The sequence below is a fragment of the Ipomoea nil genome, unplaced genomic scaffold (genome assembly GCF_001879475.1).
Source record: "Ipomoea nil cultivar Tokyo-kokei standard unplaced genomic scaffold, Asagao_1.1 scaffold3174, whole genome shotgun sequence".
Taxonomy (NCBI): Eukaryota; Viridiplantae; Streptophyta; class Magnoliopsida; order Solanales; family Convolvulaceae; genus Ipomoea; species Ipomoea nil.
In genome coordinates this window covers 3,885-19,176 of record NW_017619602.1, presented here as the reverse complement: position 1 = coordinate 19,176, position 15,292 = coordinate 3,885, and the positions used below count along the sequence as shown (strand labels likewise).

General features: G+C 39.4%; 1 pseudogene; it reads right to left on the bottom strand.

The window, feature by feature from the left end:
* Nucleotides 1-13,256: 13,256 nt before the first annotated feature.
* Nucleotides 13,257-15,013, bottom strand: LOC109168160 (annotated as a pseudogene).
* Nucleotides 15,014-15,292: the final 279 nt, after the last annotated feature.

Here is a 15,292-nt window from a genome sequence, read left to right as displayed (position 1 = left end):
CTTCAGAGCATATTATTTTTATACTGATCTTCTGAGAAAGCTTACAGATCTTCTGCAAAAGGCCTGAGGCTACAAGAATTCAAATCTGAGATTTGGAATTCAAATTTGAGATCTACAATTCAAATTTGAGATTGTCTTTTTCCAACGGACAACTTCTCAAGACAGCTATAAAAGGATGAAGAATGAAGCAGATCAACTTACTTCCAACGAGCCAAAAAACGTGAGACCATACGAATTCAATCTGCTTGAAAAAGCTTACAAGTGAGAATATATTCAAAGTGAGAAAAACACTCAGAGAGCTCAAAGAGAAAATATTCAAGAGTGTTTAATCTTCATCATTGAGAGACTTGCTGCATATTGAAGATCCATTCAAGAAGTCTCAAAGTTGGAAAGTCAGTGAAACTTGTTTTTCTACAAACAAGTGAATCAACAGTGTTGGAGAACACTGGACGTGATTAGTGCGGGCTTTGTGATCAAAGCACTAGTTCACGGGATACGTCGAAGATGGGGGAAAGTAGCACGGAGTTGTGAAATCTTGGATTGTCACACGGAGCTGTGAGATCCGAAACAGTAGTGTCGGAGGCACTGGGCGTGATTGGTGTGGGCTTGGTGATCAAAGCACCAGATCACGGGATTCGTCGACCAGATCGTGGAAGACAGGGGAAAGTAGCACGGAGCTGTGAAATCCTGGAAAGTAGCAGTGTTGGAGGCACTGGGCGTGATTAGTGTGGGCTTAGTGATCAAAGCACTAGATCACGGAAATTCATTGTATCTAGGAACCAAGGAGTGGTGGATATAGTGAATTGCTCTTGGATGATAAGAGCAAGTGGAGTAGGAGGATTACATCACCTCGCGAACCACTATAAATTGCCTTGTGTCATTTACTGCTTTATTTACTTACTGCTATCACGTGGATACACTTGACACAATCACACAACTCGTATTTAATTATTCCGCTGCGTACAAGACTCTAACAATCTAGTTAAGAGTTTTGATATCTCTGTTGCCTTAGCAATTGTTACATTCATGAAAAAGTTTAAAAGTCTATTCACCCCCCCCCCCCCCCTCTAGACTTTTACCACACCCCCTTTGGGACCAACACAGTTGTTTGTATTCAGGATGGATGCGAGTATGAAACCTCCAGAACTAGATGGTCACAACTACTCTTTCTGGAAGGCTCGCATGGAAATATATCTCCAAGCACAAGGTACCAGGGTGTATCATACTGTCCTAACTGGGTGGAGCCGTCCATGTAACACCCCAGATTTTCAAGACATTTTAAGCTTATATAATAAAGGTAATATCTCATTACATCCCAAAGTATACCATAAGTGTACGGGGTGCTATGCCACACCTGGGCTAGAGAACCCAGGTGCACAGGCTGTCTAACTAATATCCATTGAAACACAATGCATAATATGGCACGCAGGCCGAAAGGAAACTACTCTACTTCTACGCTCCAGTTCTAGCGCGCTCCAGTGCTCTAGTCCTCTGTGCCTGAAAGCCAAATATATCTGTTCAGCGAGAGATGCTGGTAACCCACTCCAACGCGTTGAAATACAATACATATAGAGATATATATAGATATACGAAAACCATTATGAGCATGAAGATATATCCTACGAACTCTAGCTTTTAAAACCGGGAATGACTCAACAGTTAAGGCTAGACACCAGCAGTGGACATAGCAAGCATAAGCATTTCATAAAAGATAAAGCAGTTACGTCAAGGCATAAACGGTAATCATAATCCATCATAAACAATCCCAATATGAAACCCATAGTCACATCCCAAGGCACTCATAGTCCAACTCGTCCATATCACACACATAACGCACATTGTTGGCACCACGGGACCGATCGCATGCCCATACATGAGGGTCAGCGCATATAGCTCTGACACAGCCCCGCAGCACCATGCCCCGTATCGCAACACGGGGAGGTCGATCGCAACCGACCGATGAACCACAGCTCATTATAATGTTTGATCGCAACCAAACAGTGGACCGCAGCCCAAGAGAGTGTCATCTGACCGCAGCCAGGATAAAGGACGAACCGCAGCTCGTATAGAAATGTTTGATCGCAACCAAACGGTGGACCGCAGCCCAAGAGAATGTCATCTGACCGCAGCCAGGAAAAAGGACGAACCGCAGCTCGTATAGAAACGTTTGATCGCAACCAAACGGTGGACCGCAGCCCAAGAGTATCAATCTGACCGCAGCCAGCTTCTGAACCGCAGCTCAGGACAACCAATCCAATCGCAACCGAATTGGGGTAACACACACATAGCGCATAGCAAGCACATGCAACCCACATTACACATTAGGAAGGGGGAGAAAACGTATAACAAAACCTATGCGTGATCCATCACTTACTAAGAATAGTCCTAAGGGGTTTATACTTCTTTCACCTAGGTCAACGGGATACCAATTCAACTAGCATGCAATATAATAGACTCATAAACCTACGAACGGTACCCGAAACATCAAAGTAGACATAGGCACGATAAACGGGGTCCGTTGGGACACCACGGGGATCGGGAAACATCAAACGGGGAAGCCGGAGCCCGAGGTAGTGTAATTTCCAGCGGGTAGCCGGTGGGTGGGGGTCCACCCGCCGGCTGCCCGCCGGCTGCCACTGTTCCGGGCAGCGGGTGCCCGGCGGCCAGCTGCCCGCCGCCGGTTGCCCGCTGCCGGAGCTGCCGAGAATGCCGCGGGTAGGTGGCGGGTCACCTACCCCCACCTACCCCCACTGACTCTTTTCATCACTTTTCGCCCCGGGAACCGCTGTGGAACCCGAAACCATGCTTAGACACTTTCAAACGCAATTGATAACACACGTAGACAATTAACGGGTCAAAGATCGAGAAACATATGGCACATAACCTATCATGCTTTTCTAAACATAATCAACACCTTATCATGCGAATTCCCACCCAATATACCAAGAATAATTCCATACGATACAACCTAGGGTTCTAATCATTTTTAAATCAACAAGGACACAATTCATCTTCTAATATCAAGATTCGGTAAGAATATCACATAAACATCAAGAACATCCTACAATCATCAAGAACATCATATAATCATCAGAACGTCATATAATCATCAAGAACACCATAATTATCAAGAACCTTTCATCATCAAGATCACCCATGGAATCATCCCATCAATCAACAATAATAATATCACAAATCATCAATACACAATAATATGGGGAAATCCTAAGAGGGGAATCATAGCTATGAAAATAGGTTTTGTTGAGACATGGTTACCTCTTAGCCTTAATTAGTTCCTTGGCTATGAAGGGTCTTTCTTTAAGCTTTCTTGCTTTCTTCTAAGGGAATTCTTGGAGCTCTCTTGGGGAGGTGGGGCGTTTAGGCGTGTCGGAAGTTCTAGGTGTCTCCTAAGTCCCTTATTTATATATTTAGGAGTCCTAATTAGGAATTAATACTATAGGCTTGCTAATTCTTTCTTTCGGAACTAAGGATTGTGTTTAGGGGTTGGGTTTATATATGAGGGCCCATGGACTATGGTGGGCCTTTTTCCCTAATTAATCATTATGATTTATTCTTTCTCTTGGGCTATTGATTAATTAATTAAATGGTTTTAGGGGCCGTAACACGGGGTGTTACAGTCCAAATGTTCAGAATACAGATGGAACCACTGTAGATAAGCCCATGGAGACTTGGACAGACGATGAAATGAATGCTTCTGATCTAAATAACAAAGTTTTGAACTCGATTGTGGGATCTCTGCATGAATCTGTTTTTACTCTGGTCACCGGGTAAAAGAAGCTAAACGGGTATGGGAGATTTTTTGAAACCAGATTTTAAGGAACTAGTGATATCAAGCAGTCAAAGCTGCAAATGGTACTGTCAGAATTCGAAGCCCTTAGAATGAGTGAAGAGGAAACCATTTCGATCTTCCACAGTAGGGTTCAGAATCTGATGAACCGAGCCTCAATTCTTGGTGAACCTTTCACTGATGAAAGAGTAGTCAAAAAGATCCTTCGATCTTTGCCTAAACGCTTCCGGATGAAAGTTACTGCTATTCAGGAACACACAGGTTGGGAAAAGAAGACTGTCGGAGAACTTATGAGAAGCTTACACACATATGAACTGGAAGTACTTGCTGATGATGATCTTGCAAGCAACATAAAAGGAAAGTCAGTGGCTTTTGTGGCTGAGGCTGATCGAGAATATGACACAGACGACATAGATGATGAAACTTTGGCTTCTAACCAAGAATTTCAAGAAAATCGTGAAAGGCTTCAATAGAAAAGGTTAAGGTCACTCCACCAGGACACAATACAAAGGCAATAACTCCTCATATCAGAAAGCCGAAACAACACCTTTTTCACAGAACAATCAATCTCATACTGGTCGAATAAGACAGAACAGAAACAGTTCCACAGATACAGGGAAGTCTCTCAATCGGTCAGTGTACTGCAGAGAATGTGAAGGATATGGACACATACAGGCTGAATGTGCAACGTATCTCAAGAGGAAAAAAGGCTATGTCGGTAGCTACTTTAAGCGATGATGAGGAAGAAACATCCAATGATCAGTCAGATGATAATGTGGGAAACTTTGTAGCCTTCTTTACAGCTACAGACCTTCAGTCAGATGGAAACCAATCAGATGAAGAATCTTGCATATCAACTGATGACTTTGAAGAGAGACAAACTCAACTTGAAACAGAATTTGCTAAACTTGTTGCAAGCTGGGAACAACTTGTGAAAGTCAATAAAAATCTGAATGACGAGCTGAAGCAAAGGGAGGATCTTCTAAAGAAACTGAATATAGACCTTGTCATAAAGGAAGATCTCATCACTCAGATAAGATCCAGAGAAGGAAAACTGATAAAGGAATTGTAGGGTCTAAAGAAAAATATTCAGATGATGGACCCCACATCAACCTTAGATAAGATTCTAGACTCTTGCAGAAATCCTAATGATAAAAGGGTCTACGATTTGAACGAGGTGAATCTTCAAATGATGCACCTATGTTCGTCAAAGAGGGTATGTTTAAGACCACAGCAGTTCGCGGCTTTGAACAAGGACAGTCATCTCGGTCAGTGTAGACAATTGACAAAGGCAGGAGATATGACCAGACTGCAGATACTGGCCTTGCCAAAGTAATGCATCAATCTCATTATTCAAGGTTCAAAAATAAGCTTGTCTGAGTTAGACAGTACACTCCCATTTGTCACTACTGTCAAACAAAATGTCATACTTGGCCTGAATGTTATTTTTTCTACAGAGATCAAAGGAAGGAAAAATATCAGAACAAGACTATTACACCATTCACTAGACAGGTTTGGGTCAGAAAGTCAGAAGTTATATGCTACCCCACTATAGTTCTGACTGCGTCCACAACTGAAGCTAGATGGTATTTCGACAGTGGCTGTTCCAGACATATGACTGGAAATGTAAAGTGTCTAATGGCTGTTCAACCTAGCAATGGAGCTGTAACATATGGAGATGGACAAAAAGGGAAAATAGTTGGGAAAGGTACCCTGAATGTACCAGGTTTAACCTAAATTAGAAGAATTTCTGTTAATCAGTGGGTTGAAAGCTAATCTGATTAGCATTAGTCAGTTGTGTGGTCAAAATTGGAATGTGTGCTTCGACAGTAACTGCTGCAGAGTTAGTGACAAAGCAAATCAACTTTTCATGGAAGGAACCCGGTCCTCAGACAATTGTTATGTTTTGGCTAATAAACTGCATGTCACCTTTCCAAATCTGATGAATCAAAACTCTGGCATAGACGACTGGGTCACGTAAACTTCAGAGATATGGATAAACAGATAAAACTGGAAGCTGTGAAAGGTGTACCTAAGATCCGAATAGATCCGGAAAAAGTTTGTGGTGCTTGTGCTATTGCGAAACAAATTAGGACTCCGCACAAAGCAGTAAGAGGCATCACCACTAAGAAGTGTCTAGATCTTGTTCACATAGACCTCATGGGGCCAACACATACTGAAAGCATTGGGGGAAAGAAATACATATTTGTGTGTGTAGATGATTTTCTCGGTACAGCTGGGTATACTTCCTAAGGGAAAAATCAGAAGCTTTCAAGGCCTTTAAAACTCTGTGCATAAGAATTCAGAAGGAAAAGAATGAGTTTATAATAAAAGTTCAGAGATTGAGAAGTGATCATGGAAAAGAATTTGAGAATTCACTATATTCAGACTTCTGCTCAGAGCATGGTATATCACATGAGTTCTCAGCTCCTAGAACTGCTCAACAGAATGGTGTGGTGGAAAGAAAGAATCGTACATTACAAGAAATGGCTAGAGTTATGCTACATGCTTCTCATCTGCCCCAGCGTTTCTGGGCTGACGCAGTACACATAGCTTGTCATACTGTAAATAGGGTTTTTCTCAGACCAGGAACAACCAAAACACCATATGAGATCTGGAAAGGAAAGAAGCCAAACCTGAAGTATTTTCATGTGTTTGGGACAAAGTGTTATGTGCTGGCTGATAGAGAACAAAGAGGGAAGTTTGAACCTAAGAGTGATGAGAGTATCTTCCTTGGATACTCTCCAAACAGTCATGCCTACAGAGTCAACAACAAGAGAACTCAATCTATGATGGAATCAGTCAATGTGGTTATAGATGACTGTCCAGAAAGAATCAGTAGACATAACAGTGACAAAGCTTCCTCTCGGTGAACCAAATGTTGCAGACAACGACAGTCAGCCCAAATCACAAGAATCCTCAGATGAAGATCAAGAATGTTCGGAACAGGATACAAATCACATACATGATACAGGGAAAGACAAACCCACCAGAACTCAGAAAAATTACCCGTCAGATAACATCATTGGGAGTCCAACAGATGGGATGAAGACCAGGAGCAGAATAAGAAACAATTTGATAGAAATATCTGGGTCTGCTTGCTATACCTCAAAGATAGAACCCAGGAATATAAAAGAAGCTCTACAGGATGATCTGTGGATCAAGGCAATGCAGGAGGAGCTACATCAGTTTGATCGAAATCATGTTTGGGATCTAGTTTCAAGACCTGATGGTGTCAACATAATTGGAACTAAGTGGATCTTCAAAAATAAAACTGATGAAGCTGGGAATATTGCCAGAAACAAAGCTCGGTTAGTGGCACAAGGATACACTCAGATAGAGGGGATTGACTATGATGAGACATTTGCTCCTGTAGCTAGGCTAGAGTCAATCAGAATTCTGCTAGCTGTTGCATGCATTCTGGGATTTACATTGTTTCAGATGGATGGCAAGACATCATTTCTGAATAGATACCTACATGAAGATATCTATGTGGCACAACCTAAGGGATTTGAAGATCCAGAAAATCCATCACATGTCTACAAGCTTAGAAAAACTCTATATGGTCTCAAACAAGCCCAAGGGCATGGTATGAACGACTGACTCAGTATCTGCTACAGCATAGCTATAAACGAGGGAGTGTTGACAAAACTTTGTTCGTAAAGACTACGGGGAGCCATGTCACCATTGCTCAGATCTGTGTAGATGACATTGTATTTGGATCAACTCTACAGAAATACACAGATGAGTTAGTAAAAGTTATGAAGGAAGAATTTGGAATGTCAATGGTTGGTCAACTGACATACTTCCTAGGACTTCAAGTTAAGCAAAGTCCTGAAGGATATTTTATCTCTCAAGAGAAATATGCTAAGAATTTAGTCAAGAAGTTTGATCTGGAATCAAGCAAACCATCCAGAACACCGATCTCCACCTCCATAAAAGTTTCCAAAGATGACACTGGTATATTGGTGGATAACACAGTCTACAGAAGCCTAATAGGAAGTTTATTGTACTTGACGGCTAGTCAACCAGACATAATGTTTAGTGTTGGAATCTGTGCAAGGTATCAATCTGATCCAAAGGAATCACACCTAATTGCTGCAAAACGTATTCTGAAATATGTAAAAGGAACGATGCAGTATGGCCTATGGTATTCCAAAGACAGTGAACTGAGTCTTGTTGCATACTGTGATGCTGATTGGGCAGGAAATATTGATGATCGAAAGAGTACTTCTGGAGGATACTTCTTTGTTGGTAAAAACTTGGTATCGTGGCTAAGTAAGAAACAGAACTCAATTTTATTAAGCACTGCAGAGGTAGAATACATAGCTGCTGGTGGGTGTTGTACTCAGTTGGTATGGATGAAACAGATGTTGCTGGATTATGGTCTTACTCAAGGGATTATGACACTCTATTGTGACAATGTCAGTGCTATTAATATTTCCAAGAATCCAGTTCAACACTCCAGAACGAAGCATATTGATATCAGGCATCACTACATCAGAGATATGGTTGAATCCAAGGAGATTGAATTGGAATATATTCAAACTGACAAACAACTGGCGGATATTCTGACTAAGCCACTAGACGCAAATCATTTTGAAACTCTCAGGTCTGCTCTGGGAATTTGCAGAATTGAGTAATAAAGCAGTTGGTCAGTCAGAGAGGAGTGAAGGTTGATTTATACGGGTCAGTATTATGGTTTGACTTCCTTTTAATACTCCTCTCTATTTGTTAAGTGGATTCTTTAACCTAATATATCTTAAAGATATCTTAAAGATCCCAATCTTTTTTTGAAATTCAAATTTCCTTGGGTTCCATTTCCTTCCTAAAAAGAAGCCGTACCGTTGTGTCAATCAATCGCGACTGCATGATATTTGACTAGCCACATTGATTAGGGTTCATCACCCTTAAGTCTATTTGTTACCGGGCCAAGAAGAAAAATATTCTACTAGCATCTCAGCACTCAGACTTCCTCCCTCTCTGCATCCTTGCCTTCCTTGGTTTGTTCTCCAATACTTACAAAATTTCTTCAATGGCGGACCCTGTAAGAAATATCATCATCAAACTCGGAAGCAAGACACATTCTCTAGAGGTGGCTCTTAAACATATTCAGACGCTATTACAGTTTGCTATGAAGAAGAAACTCAAGCTTGATCCTCTGCTTCGCGATGAGATATTGGTGACAGTTATGACGAACTACCCAGAGTTTTATGCTGAATGGTCTGAAGACGATGCAACTGAACTGCTGATGATGGTTTCTGAAGCCAGTGATGAAGTTTCTCCAGTGTCTATTCCGGAACCCTCGGATGGAAATCAGGCTGGGGCTTTTCTTTGATATTTTGCACAACGAGCCCTAGAATCTGCTGAGGTCTCTCGACGGCGAGCAGAGTCGCAGCCCCTGTATCTTGAAGCTGCTCCAAAAGAGGCAAAATACAGACTGGAGATCCTCCGAAACAGGTCAAAGTATATTACTAATTATTTCTTTACTTTGAACATACCTTGACCAACTATATATCCTATACATTGTTGATTTGCAGCCTATGAGAAGTTTAAATATCTGCAAGTAACAACTCAAATTTTATTAAACTTTCAATCTCATACAATTTATCAAAAAAGTCTTTAAATATTTTTTTCAATTTCATATAATTTGTATTGAAATTCATATATATGAATATAAAAATGATAGGAAAAAATGCAGGGTTTTTCATTAGTTATAGACAAACACTTGTAATGTCTTTTGCCAATACTTAAGAACTGTACATAACACAAATACACTACATAGTAAATTAGTGTTTATGCTAAATAAAAACAATTTATAGTTCATAAGACTGTATTAAACAAAGTGAACATAAAAAATAAAATTCTCACTTCTTCTTAGGTTAACTAATTAACAGAAATTTATTAGTAATACCCAAAAAATATATATATGACTTTAAACTATAAGATTCCAGGTTTCAAAAAATTGATACAAAATGACAGAAACTTAAAGTCATATTGTCCTATATATATATATATATATATATATATATATATATAATATATATATATATATATATATATATATATATATATATATATATATATATATATATATATATTAATTTTTTGAGAAATAACATTGCAAAATATGAATACGCAACACAATTAAATATGAATATGCAACACAATTAATAATCATAAAATAATATGTTGGACTTTAAACTATAAGCTACCATGTATTAAAAAATAGATACAAAATGATAGAAACTTAAAACCATAATCTACATGTATTTTTTTTCAACATTTAACACTGCAAAATGTGAATAGGAAACACAATTAATAAGAGAAACATAGATTATAGTTACAAGGTGCACAATGGATTGCAAAAATCTACCACATGTGATGCTATTGAGAAATATAGATCACTCATTAGGACAGTGTAATGGTTACAAGGTTGGTTGATCATGTTTTGGAAGCTCAGATTATGTGTGGAACGAATGCAGGAACAAAGGTTTTAATTCCTCTAATGTCGTTAACACCTTCTGATTCAAGATTGCCTTTCAAGTTCCAAAGAAAACAATTTTCTTTTATGCTATCATATGTCATGATAATAAATAAAAGTCAATGGCAAACACTATCACACGTGGGATTATTTTTTAGAAGGCCAGTCTTTAATCATGGTCAAATTTACGTAGAAGTCAAGAGTAAGTAAATTTAGGAGATTAAAAATTTTGATATGTGGGGATATTGTACCATCTGTAAGTACGATTAAAAATGTCGTATAGAAAGAAGTTTTCAATAATGGATAATCCAATTGCATCAATAATTTCTAATTAGTAATTAGAAAAAAAAATGAAAAAATAAGAACATAGTCTGGGGGCAGATGTAGCCAAGTGGATTAAGGCGGTGGATTGTGAATCCACTATGCGCGGGTTCAATTCCCGTCGTTCACCCATCGCATATATATGAAAAAAAAAACATAGATAGATATGTTATGATATGGTTCTGAATTGTGTTATGTGACATCAATATTATTGGCCGACACGGGTCATTGAATTTTTTTCTACTAGCTTGATTGGGGGAGATTCTACGAGTTTTTGCGATCTTGCCCACATGGGTCATTGAATTTTTGTCTACTACCTTGATTGGGGGAGATTGTGTCTGCCATCTCCAAAAGCTCCAACTCGTTATCCCTTAGAACCCTGCCAAACAAAGAAGAAAAAAAAGTCAGTCACATACTCACATATAGGAGCATCATCTGTCCAAACTCCATTCACTTTAATCCGGTTCCTATTTCTTTTGATAATAGCGGAGTTGTGGTAAAATTGGGTGTTACAATCACCCACTCAAATCCACTTACATAATGATCATTTTTAATATACTAAAAGTTCATTTTTAATACATTGAATGTTAATTTATTGTGTTGAAGGTCGTTCACTATTTGGTATAATATTTAAAAATGAACTTGCATATTAAAAACAAACATTATACTAAAAATGAACGTTTATCTATGGTCCACATAATCCACATTGCAATGTGCATCATGAAGTAAAACTACGTCGTATGATTTCATTTGCATGTACGTTAATTACACTCCAAGATCATTTAAATTTTAATTACATTATCATTTGATAATATATGTTATTACACAACTTTGTTTTTTAGTATCATTTTTCACATGCACTAAGGTGAAAAGGCCGCCGAAAATTAAAGGTTTGAAAGAAGAGAGAAGATAGAGAAAGCAAAGGGCCGGGACTCCATTTGGGAGAACTAGAGTTGGTGACACAAACTCCTTCTCCCAACAACAATAATCATGAGTATACATCTATATTTTCCAGTATTCCACCCACTCATGATTGCATTAATAATCTATCATAGGAGGAAAGAAATCACAATTACCATTTCATAAGAAACAAAATTTAACAATTGTACGTATAATTTTGAGATGTTTCAAACCTGCAAACCTCTACCTTCCTCCCACTCTTCAATTTCTTTAATTTATTAATTTATGTAAGGAATTTAAGAACTGTGCTCATAAGTTCTTATAGAAAATGTTGTACTGTATATATTATTATATGGTACTCTGTACAAGATTACAAAAATAAAAAAAAATTCAATGCCCATCGTCTTCTATTCTATAGGTTGGATTCCCCACTCTAAGGGCCCCCCCTCACACCGTAGTTCGTCTGCACTATAAAAAGATACAAATCACGATAATTCAATGACTGTCCAAACTCCATCCATTCAAACAATACCGATGCTAGGTCAATCCAAGCTCCCATCCTTGGTATTTCCTAGCTCAAGGAACCCTATGGGCTTGGTTGGGAAGGAGTTATAGCAAGATATTTGTGGAAAGGTTTAGGTGAGGCCTAAACAAGTCCTAGTAGTCTAAGTTACGAAAGGACACAAGCCACACTCTAGACTTAGCATTTGAATCCTCGGTTCCTATTTCTTTAGATAATAGCGGAGTTGTAGTAAAATCGGGTGTTACAATCACCCAATCAAATCCACTGACATAATGTTTATTTTGAATATACTAAAAATAATTTTTAATACATTGAATGTTAATTTTTTGTGTTGAAGGTTCACTATATGGTATAATATTTAAAAATGAACTTGCATATTAAAAACAAACATTATACTAAAAATGAACGTTTATCTATGGTCCACATGATCCACATTGCAATGTGGATCAAGAAGTAAAACTACGTCGTATCATTTCATTTGCATATACGTTATTGTATGAGTAAAACTACGTCGTATCATTTCTACGTTATTGTAACTACGTCGTAAATTTTAGTTACATTATCATTTGATAATATATGTTATTGCACTAGCTTTGTTTTTTAGTATCATTTTCACATGCACTAAGGTGAAAAGCCCGTCGGAAATTAAAGGTTTGAAAGAAAAGAGGAAGATAGAGAATCTCCATTTGGGAGAACTAGAGTTGGTAACACAAACTCCTTCTCCCAACAACAATAATCATGAGTATACATATATATTTTCCAGTATTCCACCCACTCATGATTGCATTAATAATCTATCATAGGAGGAAAGAAATCACAATTACCATTTCATAAGAAACAAAATTTAACAATTGTACGTATAATTTTGAGATGTTTCAAACCTGCAAACCTCTAACTTCCTCCCACTCTTCAATTTCTTTAATTTATTAATTTATGTAAAGAATTTAAGAACTGAGCTCATAAGTTCTTATAGAAAATGTTGTACTGTATATATTATTATATGGTACTCTGTACAAGATTACAAAAATAAAAAAATTCAATGCCCATCGTCTTCTATTCTATAGGTTGGATTCCCCACTCTAAGGGACCCCCCCCCTCACACCGTAGTTCGTCTGTACTATAAAAAAGATACAAATCACGATAATTCAATGACTCAATCAGCATGTAGGGCTAATTAAATGCACCCAAATACAGTCAACACTGAACCGAGCGAGGCCGTATCTTCAATTCTGTTTTATTTAATATGCACCCACAATCCCTTGCTGGGTACGCCACGGTGCACAACAAAGATCAAGTAATAGCCTGGTGGTGCAAGCTTGCCAGAGGACGGCGCCACGGCGGAGATGGTCTCCTTGGCCACAGAGGTGAGTCCCAAAATCAGCATCCGTTGGCCCTCAGAGTACCCATGAGTGGTGAAAGGCGGCGGATACATGGTAACCTTAATACTAGACATGTCCGCCGCATCATCTAGCTTGAAATGGATATTGAAATTCTTTCCATAAACCAATTCCGTTTGTGAAAGCTTCTCCACGATCTGCGGCCGGAACTTTTGCAGTGCGGGGGCTAAGTACGGCGGCGAGAATTTCTCGACGCGCATGTCGGTTGGGTATTTGGCTTTCATATCGTAGGAATCGTGGGTGTTACTTCCCGCTACTAAGATCTTAGCGTCGGGCAAAACCGCAGAAGTGGAATGGTACATTCTGGCAATTTTTGTTGGTGTCAACTCAGTAAACCTTTCCCCTTTCGGTTTATCCGGGCTGTAAAGCACCGGAGTGAAATTTGGTTCCTCCGCCGCGTCCCAACCAGAGGTCCCGGTTTTCGCGCCATTAATTATGAGGACATTCCCATCGGGGAGAATCAACATATCTCCCATAACCCTCCCCGACGGCATCTCCTCAATTTCCCACTTGGCCCCTTCCTGATTCGCAACAATCCTGCCGCAATCCTTTAACGCCGGCGGAAATTGCCTCGGCGGATGCTCCGTGACCTTGAAGGCTTCGTGTGTATTGCCGCCGCAAACCAAAACCTCCGCCTTCACAAAATCATTCGCTTTGGTGAGTTTGAGAGGAAGAAGCGCGGATTGCCCCGAGGCCGGGTAGTTCCGGGACCCCCCTGGCAGCTTAGGAAGCTCCCGAATCGTCTTTCCGGTTCTAGGGTTGAAAATAATGGAGCGATCGTTGGCGAAGAGGAAGACATTGCCGTCGGGGAGGAGGTACACAAATGGATACAAATTATTCTCCAGAAAGCCGTCGGTGGTTTCCTCGAGCAGCCGAAGCGGAAATTGTTTGTTCGGGAATTTAAGCTGATCTGGCGGACAATTTCATAGTTGTGAGATTTTCTTCCTCCCACCACGATAAAATCACCATTTTCCAAGACTTGTTGAGAAGCATACCTGCCAGTTCAGTTCAACGTAGTAAATTAAATTAAATTAATTATTATAAGATCAGAATTTGAAAATAATAATGCTTACCATCTGTTTGCAGAAAGTCCAACATCTTCTTGAAATCGCATAAATCGCAGGATTCCAGGATTCTAATTCCTCGAAAACCTTTGTCGTAGCCTCCGGTGCTTATCAATTTTCCGGTGCTCGACAGCCCTCCCGACGAGCACCATGTATTCAGGCTCAACTAAACATATATGCATAAAAACAATATAATTAATTAATTAATGAAATAAATTGTACCCAGGCCAGGCCAGTATTATATATATACCTTGAGTGTCTTGACAACTTTAGCGGTGTCGAGATCATAGGTAACGCCATGAGCCCAGCAGTCTTCACGGCCCTTATCATCTTTTCTGCACCACTTAGGATTCTGCATCAGTGCGGAGCGACCAAGATTAATGGCGTCATACCAGACAACCCTGTTGTTTGTCATCAACTGCATGTGCATGGCGGAAACACCCACGTTTTCAGTTACAGTTTGCCAGCTCGAGGCTGAAGGATTCATCTCCAAATCTGGTTTCCCATAGGCGCTGCAAACAAAACAATACAAGAACATAATAATAAGCTACTGTTATTGACGCCATTGGAGAAACTCGATCTTTTATTTATCTAGCTTCTCCAATGGACTAATTCTTTTTATTTATTTCTCGATGTTCGATGTTCGATGTTCTTCGTCCTGCCTACCTCTTCACATATATATACTTGCATTATTGCGCTACTCAGATTCAAATGCCTACAATTATGGATATCCACTATTATTATATACAAACAAACTACCTAGCTCTTGCCTCATGCCCATCAAATTTTATTTTC